Here is a 10,233-nt window from a genome sequence, read left to right on the forward strand (position 1 = left end):
TTATCAAACAGTGAGGAGAGCTTCACTGAGACACCTTGAGACATCGTAACAGTTGTCGGTGATGAAAATACCGTCAAAAAAGTGGTAGAGAAGTTAAACATGTTCGAAATTCAAATGCAAATTTATGTATTTATTTACCTTTTTACCTAATATATGGACAATTTATCGATAGTTCAATGTATGGCAAGGCGACTTCTAGAAACCACAAAGGTTTAGAATTATAGTTGAAGCCACCTCAAAAAGAAATCGATAATTGTCAGTCAATCGACAATTATCGAAAAATAGAAAAATAGGTGCATAAAAAATACTCCAGCAAGTAATAACTAACGATGTAATGTTCCGAGATTTCGGCGACCTCCTGAATTATCAGGGAATTAATACAATGAGCGCGTTCAAAAGAGTTGAGTTGTGTTCCTCTTGTTTGACTGAGACAGCGGCGAGTGAAAAAGCGCGGATCACGAGGGCGAAAAATGGCGGAGGTCAGGCGGCATAGTCAACATCCACAATCGCCATTTATCGCCCGCCAACTCTTTCCGGCGCTCGTCGTTAGAGTGGGTAAGCTGTACCCATCTTGGCCATTTTTTCGTATTTAATTGAGATTCTTTGGTGATGCATAACGGGAGAAAAGTAAAAAATACACTTAGTCATTAACCAGTAATATCAAGGCTAGTTGACCTCACGCTCGAGCAATATCGCCTAACGGTTGTTTTGAAGGTGACGCCCACTTCCGTCGAGTTGAGTTGCGAGTTCCTGTAACTGCACACTTTATAACCGTCTTCACATAAGCGGAGAACCTCCATACTTCCCTTTACTTTTCCACGAGCTTTTAGCAAAATACGGTCAGAAGCATAACAAAGTTCGAAGAAAATAGGTAGAGATTCGCCTCAGCTTGCCAATTTTCGGAAAGAGGAAAAATTAGAAGTTTCAGGGTCGGTTATTTAAACGAAGTCTAACCCTAACCGCGGTTTTACGATGGCAACGGGCCTCAGGTATTCTCGATAAGAGGGTTGATGTAATAAAATAAGTGTCCTTCCACCTGCTATCTTTCGGCCCTCTTGACGTACACTGTTCACAATATAAATTTTCAGACGAAAGGTTCGCCTAGATTGAAGACAGTTTAGAACGCGGTTTTGTTAAACAACGGTTAAACTTTGATTAAATAACCGGCCCTCAGTTCTCTAACAGTAGCATATGTTCGAAAATTCTTAGAGGATAACTTGTATTGAAGAAAAAAAAATTGAACATTTGATGTGACTTTTTCAATCTTTTGACGAAAACAAGTTTTCGACGTTTTACCGTAAGGTGATTTTGCCTCCAGGGGAAGCCTGCCGAAAAATCGACGACAGTCAGCGGTTGATGTCGTGGGCGCTGCATATACTAATGAGGTACTTTAAAAAAGGCTTCTAATGGTCTCTAATAATAATAATAATAATAATAATAATAAAAGTCTTTATTCCATCATAAGATAAAACTACATATCTTATGTTACAATGAATTTGGAAAAACTACAGAAATCTACATTCATATGAATTAAAAAGTATGTCATTACAATAAATGGAGCTTAAATATCAACCTATTTACAAAGGTGTTCATAAAGCGCTGTGTATTAATTTTCGGGCGCGCGCAGCCTTTTTTCCTAAGATTGTGTACATCTGTCTTTTGGACAGGAATGATGTCTTTCAGGGGGTGGCAATCCGTTGATTTTAGTTTCTTCAAAATGTTTCGGTCTTGTTTGTTTAAAAGGTTCTTGATAAAAACTGGAAATGAGATAAAACCGCGTTTATGACATCGGTCTAAAAAATTTTGTACAACCGTAAGATCGGACTCAGATGCCCCATAGACTGAAAGTACATAGCTAAAATTAGCCAAAACAATGGATATAAAAAGATGATCAATCTCTGCCTGAGAGTAATGTTCCTTTCTCAATGTTCGTAGGACGTGTAAACACTTGTTTGCTTTGACAAGCTTAGTTCTTACATGCTCATCAAATTTTCCGTCACTCTGTAAAGTTACTCCTAGTAAAACGAAGCTATTACTTTGGGGAATATTATTAATAAGAGAGTAGAGTACATTATGATTTTTCTTTCTAACAACCAGCTCTTTACATTTGCAAGGGTTGCAGACCATTCTATTGTCTTTACACCATGTTAAGAACTGTCCTACTACGTCGGCAGACGGGTCACTATTCCTAGTGATAGGCGAAAGAATAGTGGAATCATCGGCATATTAAAAAGCACAGGGCAACCATTAAAAAAAATCTCCAAATCGTTCAAAAATATATTAAAAAGATACGGTCCGCTTACACTAACTTGTGTGGTTCCTCTATTGACAGATTTCCACTGTCCTAAAAAATTATAACTAACACGTTGTTGTCTTGCATAGAGGAAACTATGATACCAATTGATAATGTACGGATTTAGAGGTAGCTATTTCAGTTTGGCAGACAAAATAGCATGGTTCACAAAATCGAAAGCCTTACTGAAGTCCACGGTAAAAATTCGCACTGCGCTACAGTCACTACTATCTAAATACTTGTATGTCTAATGGGGGTTATCAGACATTTTTCAATTCAAATTAGCGTTCTACAAATAAAGGATAACTATGTTTTGGAAGTCAAAGGACTTTAAAGATATTATTAGGTAACAGAAAATGCAATTAACTAGAATTCTGTTACTCATGCATAATTCATAACATCGGAGAACATCGGAATCAAACTTATCACTCCGTGTCTCACTCCGTGCGATGAACATCTTCAGTGCAGCGAAATCTTTTTATAAAATTTGGTTACAAAGCCCTTCAAAGATGGCGATTATTATTCTGGTATATACTTCATGGAAGGTAACCATATGTGTAATCTGCTACACAGCCGTTCTTAGGGTCGTCACGCAACGCTCCTCCCCACGTGGGGAGGAGCGTTGCGTGACGACCCTCAGAACGGCTGCGTAGCAGACTACCATATATGTTGCATATCCCATCTGGGGTATACGTTATGTACGCGCAAGTGTAGTGCAACCTAACATAGCTACACACGGCTCTAAACAGCTATACAGGGCTATACACCGTCAGCTATACAGGGCTATACACAGCTATAAAGAGCTATACACAGCTATACAAGGCTATACATAGCTATACGGCTGTGTAACAGACTACCATATATGTTGCATATCCCATCTGAAGTATAGAGGGCTATGCTATAGGGCTATACACAGCTATACACAAATATACAAAGGTATACACAGCTACACAGAGCTATACATAGCTATACACAACTATTCACAGCTATACACAGCTATACATAGCTATGCAGGGCTGTACACGGCTATATAGGGCAATGAAGAGTTATACACAACTATACACAGCTATACAGACCCATACAGAGCTATACACAGTTGTACACAGATGTACAGGGCTATACACAGCTAAACAGGGCTATACACATTTATAAAGGGCTATACACAGCTAAATTTAATTTAATTTAATTTAACATAATTTATATAGCGCTAACTCCACTAATTGACCAAAGCGCTTTACAATTCATAATATTAAAATAATTAAAAAGATCCCACTGGTACTAGATAAAATATGAATAAATTAAAAACCTATTTGCAGACTTATTTATAAAAATATCACAGTAAATCCTATTCCAAATTATCAAAAAGTTAAACATGATATGCTTTTTTAAAAAGACCAGTCTTTAAGTGTTTCTTGAATAAATTCAGTATATCTAAACTTCTAAGATCGAATGGCAGCTCGTTCCAGAGTTTAGGTGCAGCAACGGAAAAGGCTCTGTCTCCGTATGTTTTAAGTTTTGACTTCGGAACTGCCAGAAATTTTTGATCAGTAGAGCGTAGCGTACGTGAGCATGTACGATAACTAGTTAATTCCGTGATATATGACAAACATTTGAATATTGACTGTAAGGTCCAGTTTACGTTGATAAGGACGAAAAATGACAAAGTTAGATTTTTTAGCATTTAAAGTTAGTTTATTTGCATTGAGCCAATCAGAGACTTTGACGAATTCGCTATTGACCGTTTCTTCAAGGGTCTTGAGCTTTTTATCGGCATACAAATTTGTGTCATCTGCATAAAGATAAAACGAAAATTTCGTAGAAGAGTGATGAAAATCATTAATTTAAATTAAGAATAAGAAAGGGCCAAGAACAGAGCCTTGAGGGACACCTCATGAGATCTTATCAATGCTGGATAGCTTAGAATCTAATTCAGTCACTTGTGTACGACCAAGAAGGTACGAGAAAAACCAGTCATTAATGATGCCCCTGATACCATAATGATCAAGTTTTTTTAGTAAGATTGAGTGGTTAACAGTATCATTGACAATAAACTGTCATGATCTGCTCATATTCAGAAAGTTAACAAGAACTTTTCTAGTAAATGTATTACAAGATATCTATTCCAAAACAATTGTTCCTTGCGTAACCTATGCAATAGCAGTATGGGGTAATTGTTTAACATCTCAATTAGAATCTTTAAATTCTAGTCATAAAAGAGCTTGTCGGCTGATGAACAATAACAATACATCCTCGAAAGACTCCAAATGGTTACCAAGAGACTACTTTTATAAGAGGCGCTTACTTGTGTTGATGTTTAAAGTATTTTATGGCCTGGACCCTAAGCCTATATTGGATCTTTTTACAAAGAAAGTCTGCACTCGAGCATCTAGAATACCCAATCAAATGACTATTATGATGATTAAAAGTGATTTTGGCAGACAATCAGCTCAATATAGAAGCCCTCATATTTGGAATTATTTGAATAGCAAAGTTAAAATTTCCGAAGTAAACACAGATGCCTTCAAAAACATTCTTAGAAAGTCTGTTATGGATATTAATAACTTTACTTTTGGCAAGGAAGCTATTTTAAATAAGAATAAAGACAATGACTTTATTTATTAATAAGACTGTCATTATAAAAGAACTTCATAAGTGAATCATTAAATATATTTACTTTTATATATTTTACTTTCATATATTATATAGTGTATCATTAAAATATTTTCATCAATGTAATATTGTAATAATCTTTGAACTACTTTATAATAAGATTTGTATTATATTGTAGGTCCACATCAGCCCCATGGGCTGCCTTAATTTAACCTACATTAATAAATAAAATGATGATGATGATGATGATGCTCATAATTTACTGAAAACATGTATGGACATTAACAACACAGAAATAAACTTTAAATATAATATTCATCAGGTTCATCAATTGCCGCCATTTTGATAACGAGTCGTGTCAAAATGCGAGACTGGTTATGATGACCTAATTTGGAACTGGTGTTCTATATATGGTCATGGACGACTCACGGTGTTTCCAACGAAAAGACGGATGAAGAACGTAACAGCTTGGTTTGTTATGGATTTGCACAGAATTGGCACAAAAAAACTCACCTCCAGCAGGTCAAAAATGAAATTATACAAAAAATTTATCCTCTCAGCCTGTGCCTCTATTTATCGTGAGATTTGTCTGTCTCGTCGTGAGATCGTGAGATTGAACTGAAAATTGTGAGTCTCACGACAAAATCGTGAGACTTGAGAGGTCTGCAAAAGCTTTTTTCAAATCTAGAAAAATGACTCCATTGATTTTCCCGTTATCAATATTATATGCCCAAGAATCTGTCGTTTCCAAGAAAGCTGTTACAGTTCAATGATTAGCACGAAACCCTGATTGGTTTTGACATAGAATATCGTGCTCTTCCAAATAGGCATGTAACTGTTCATAAACTATCCTTTCAAACACCTTCGCCATTATTGGAATCACCGATATTGGGCGGTAGTTGTTAACATCACCGTGATCACCCTGTTTATAAAGAGGGGTAACCCTTGCATATTATTTCCAGTCATCTGAGAACGTCCCTTGGCTAATAGATTGATTGTCAGGGTGTGAATGGGTTGACCAGGAATTAATTTCTCCCTACAATGTTAATACACAAAGGCAAAAGACAGGTAATGAGAATACAGATATAACAACCCGGGATATTTATCATATTTCCTATAATTTGTGCCTATGTGCTAATTTACAATTTCAGCTAATAGCGGGGGGGGGGGACTCAGAAAAGGAGGGCACTCAGTCAAGAAGGACGATTACTTTTAAGTTTTCCTTTCAACAAACTTTTAGCTTTAATTTCACAAAATTTTTTGGAAGAAAGACAAAAACTTTAACATTATACACATTGATGTGTATGATAGTCTAAAGACTAAAACAATTCAGCTTTCTTCTAATCTTTCCTAGCCTTTTTAAAAAATTCTCTAAAAACATTTCATGTACTCTATAAATGTGTACTTTTACTTTACCGTGGAAAAATTTTCAGTTTGTAATTTCTATTGCTTGATAGTTAATGAGAGTAAAGCCAAAAATTGTTTCATGCAACCATTGTCATTGGAGCTGTTGATCAATAGCTGAGACTAAATTAAGTCAAAGTTGTCAAGAAATGGGAGTGACTAAAAAGTTAACCTATATCGAAGACAAAAAAAAAAAATGGACCAAAGTTTCTATGCTGGTCAGTCAGTTCCAATATGTTTGGAATTATTTTCTAGTTTCTGGGCATGACCAGGTCCAAAAAGACTACCAAAAACATGAAGAAATATGCAGTATCTCCTAAAACTACCAAGTTGAACTTAACTACACATAAACATAACTTAAAAGAGAAGTGAGCTTCAAAAACCAATAAATTTCATCTGCTCCATTTAAATATGTGTATTACTTTTTGCAATTGCAAACAGTGACTTTACCACAAACAGTAATCAAATGTGTAAATCACCTTTTGAAGAAAACTTAGTCACCTCAGGCAAAAGCAAAAAAAAACTTGGCAATCACGAAGACTTGAGGGGAAAACAGAACAGTGCTTTCCAAGGGGCCAGATATTACTAAAGTATGTATAAATGACAGTCAGTTCTTTTCATTAATGTCTAATTAAAAAGTACATGGTATTACATTCACTGACCCTTTCACTCCTACTCAGAATAAAAATTCTACCTACAACTAAACAAACTGTCAAGTAAAGATATACATCACCTCTGATCAATCTGATACGCATGCCCCAGACAACAGATATACACAAGTTCATGATTTGACACCACAGTAGAAACCAATTTGCTAACTTAAGGACTCCCTTGAGGGAAACAAAAATGGTTGAAGTTTAAAGAGGTTTCAATTAGGTAGCTGATAGTGAAAAAATGTGGTCAAAGGAAAGGGCATCTTGTTTGAGTTACCAGGGGTTTGAGTGAACGGAGTTTGAGCTAGCAGGGAACTTACTGTAGTTCTTATAACAGAATGTCTTTTTCGTTCTTTGGGAGTGAAAGGATAAAATTTGATCAGAATGAGACCGTACATCTCCTTTAAAATCACCTTGATCAACTATTTGAGCCAATAAATTAAACCTTTATCACTAATAAATGAATAGAGAATAATACATGGGTTCATGTAGATATGGAATTTCTCTTTTAGATTTTAAGTTGAAGCCAAGAAGAGAAATTCCACATCTACAAGCAATCATGTACTACTTAGTTTGTCATATAAACACGAAAGGCCTTTACTGACAAGAAAATTTGACAAACAATGTTGGATCCAGACCTGATTACACTTTGCCATTCATTCCTCAACCCTCACAGAGTGGCACAAAACGCACTGATTGGTGATATCAAACACATAAAAAAATTATTGCATGCAGTTACAGCTCTTCCCAGGAATGGAAATCCTTGTAATACACTTCCGTTTATGTAATAAAAAATATTAACTCGTAGTATTGATAATGACAATCTTTCCCTATGGAGGGTAGCATGATCAACTCAAAGCTTTAACGGCACCCTTAACCTCCCCCCCACGAGTAAGGCCCAGAGCATTTGAACTTTTGAAGAATGGTTTGTCCAAATCACCCCTCCCCCGAGGCAAAAATTGTGTTCAAAAACCACCACCCAAGCACATATTAAATGATTGTTTATGTGATAAATGAAAGTTATAGAATTTGAATATTTTTTTGGTGCTGCTGTTTGATTTTTCGCATGGCAAGCATAATTTTACAAGTGAAAATTTTCTTCTGAGCCATTTGCTCATGAAAACAGACTCTTCACCTTTAAACTCCTTGTGTACTCTACAGGTTCAAATTTCTCAAACCCACCCAGGCAAGCTTCAAATTCCCCAAACCCCCATGGGTTACCTGGAAGGGGGAATGTTCAAGCAAAATAAAATAGCTCACAATTAATTTAGCTCTTTATTCACGGGTCACATTGAAATAAAAAACTTTTGTCCATGTGGACATGAAAAGATCTTATCATCTTCAATCACGAGTCATGATTCAAGAAAAATCAAGTCATGATTCACAAGAAAAAAAATTGCCCCAATCATGTTTCTCATAAAAAATGTAAGGGACCCTCAAGAATGACTAAATATTCCTTTAAGAAATTTAACGCCCACGAACCTCCAAGAAAGCTCCCTTTCAATGAAGCTTATTTTCTCAAAAAGGGTCTCGTAAACCTTAATCTCCTTGAAGAAATTATTGATTAGGGAAACTTACCCTAGTTCTCTGTTGAACAAGGGAGAAGGTTCAAAATTGCCATTAATATGCAGACCACATGATTTAAGCAAAATTTCAACTTGGTAAGATGGCATAAAAAATGGCACTAGTTTAAGTTTTGTAACAATACCAAAAAAGTACCTTCAGCATTCTTTGTATCTCCATTTAACATTAGCTGGCATGTGTAGCACCCTGGATCATGTATCCCAAGGAGGAGATCACCACAGCAAATGCCTCTTTTTTGCGAAAAATAACAATAGAAAAACTACCACTCTGATCATGATAACTACACCAGAAGTTGTCCCTATGATAATCTTGGTGACATCTGTTGATGTTCTAGTCTCTGGTCAAAAAATGGAAAAGAAAATGAGTAATTTAAATGAATCATGTCAAAAAAAGATATGTGAAATTCAAATCACGAGATACAATTATAGTTCAAAGGCCTATAAAAGAAAGACCTAATGACATAAGCAGAGGTTATAGTTTCAGTTTTTTATCTGAATGTTTGAGGAGTGTGACGATATTGCATTGTCTTAGCGATCAGATTTCAGTATTTACACGTGTGCGCCAACTTGACTTATCCTCTCGGGTTTTTATCGTCATGGTCGCTTGTGAGTTGCTTGTGCGGTCACAATGTTCTAATTAAACAACTTGAAGTTCGAGAACGTGAGCCAATTCTTTATAAGGAGGTTACCGGCCCTTTCTTGAAACAGACTCAGACAAGCAAGAAGGGCAAATCCTTCTCTCTAACATTGATTTATGGAACCAGTACCTTTATTTGGATCTTCTTCCGGACAGTCGGCTTCATCTAAAATTGGTCCAACACGGCTTAGATTCGTTGATAAGTTAGTAAAGAAAGGACAAGGTTTACACGCCTGTTCAGATGTCTGGCTAATGTTTGGCTGGTATGTTCCTTGAGGACATTGAATGGGACCACTTCCTCCTGGAGGGCAATAAAAACCGGCTGTACACTGTCTACAGACTTGTTTGGATGTCTGGTTCATCTTTGGCTGGTACGTCCCTATTGGACATTGAATGGGACCTGTTGCCTCTGGAGGGCAATAAAAACCAGCTGGACATGGTTTACAGGCCTGTTCAGATATCTGGCTAATATTTGGCTGATATGTTCCTTGAGGACATCGAATGTGACCACTTCCGCCTGGAGGGCAATAAAAACCAGCTGGACATGGTTCTACAATATAATTCAAAACAACAGTTATCTTTAGCTTGTAAGTATTGTTTTTCCAATGTACACATACAAGTAATTTAGAAATGCCAAAGGAGGGAGTTTCCTTAAGATACCCCTTGGAAAAATAAAACATACAAGCTAAAAAAAGTATATCTAGATGGCTCTGAGCTAAATCTAGTTGAAATTCACTATTTGGTGGCCAAGAGAAACAAGGCTTTTAATGTCACTTAAGTAAAACATGGCCTTGAGGTTGACATGATAATTTGGCCAAAACCCACTGTTTTGTTTTGTAGTTTGCGTGACAGAACTACAGACGGTGGGGGAGGAGTATGCTTTGACGTGAAAAAATCAATAAATTTTACCGTACAAAATGATCTAAACAGGGAGACTCTTGAAAACTTATGTCTAGAAATTCAACAACCTAGTTCTAAACCGTTCATTGTTGTCACATGGTAGAGACCTCCTAATTCTTCTACTGGTATCTTTTCACCTTTCAAACATTTAAT

The 10,233-nt window shown here is 36.3% G+C and overlaps 1 long non-coding RNA gene across 1 annotated transcript in view; it reads right to left on the reverse strand.

Annotated features, from left to right (window-relative positions):
- Positions 1 to 8,216: 8,216 nt before the first annotated feature.
- The window catches only part of LOC148716884 (uncharacterized), a 3,823-nt gene continuing 1,806 nt past the window's right edge, over positions 8,217 to 10,233 (reverse strand). Inside the window, exons 1-2 of the long non-coding RNA XR_015995543.1 lie at positions 9,311 to 10,233; positions 8,217 to 8,881 (exon numbers count right to left, since the gene is read on the reverse strand). The exon at positions 9,311 to 10,233 is cut by the window's right edge and continues 1,806 nt beyond it. This is a non-coding gene — a long non-coding RNA (uncharacterized LOC148716884). The remainder of the gene's footprint in view (positions 8,882 to 9,310) is intronic.

Source organism: Stylophora pistillata, chromosome 14 (genome assembly GCF_964205215.1).
Source record: "Stylophora pistillata chromosome 14, jaStyPist1.2, whole genome shotgun sequence".
NCBI lineage: Eukaryota > Metazoa > Cnidaria > Anthozoa > Scleractinia > Pocilloporidae > Stylophora > Stylophora pistillata.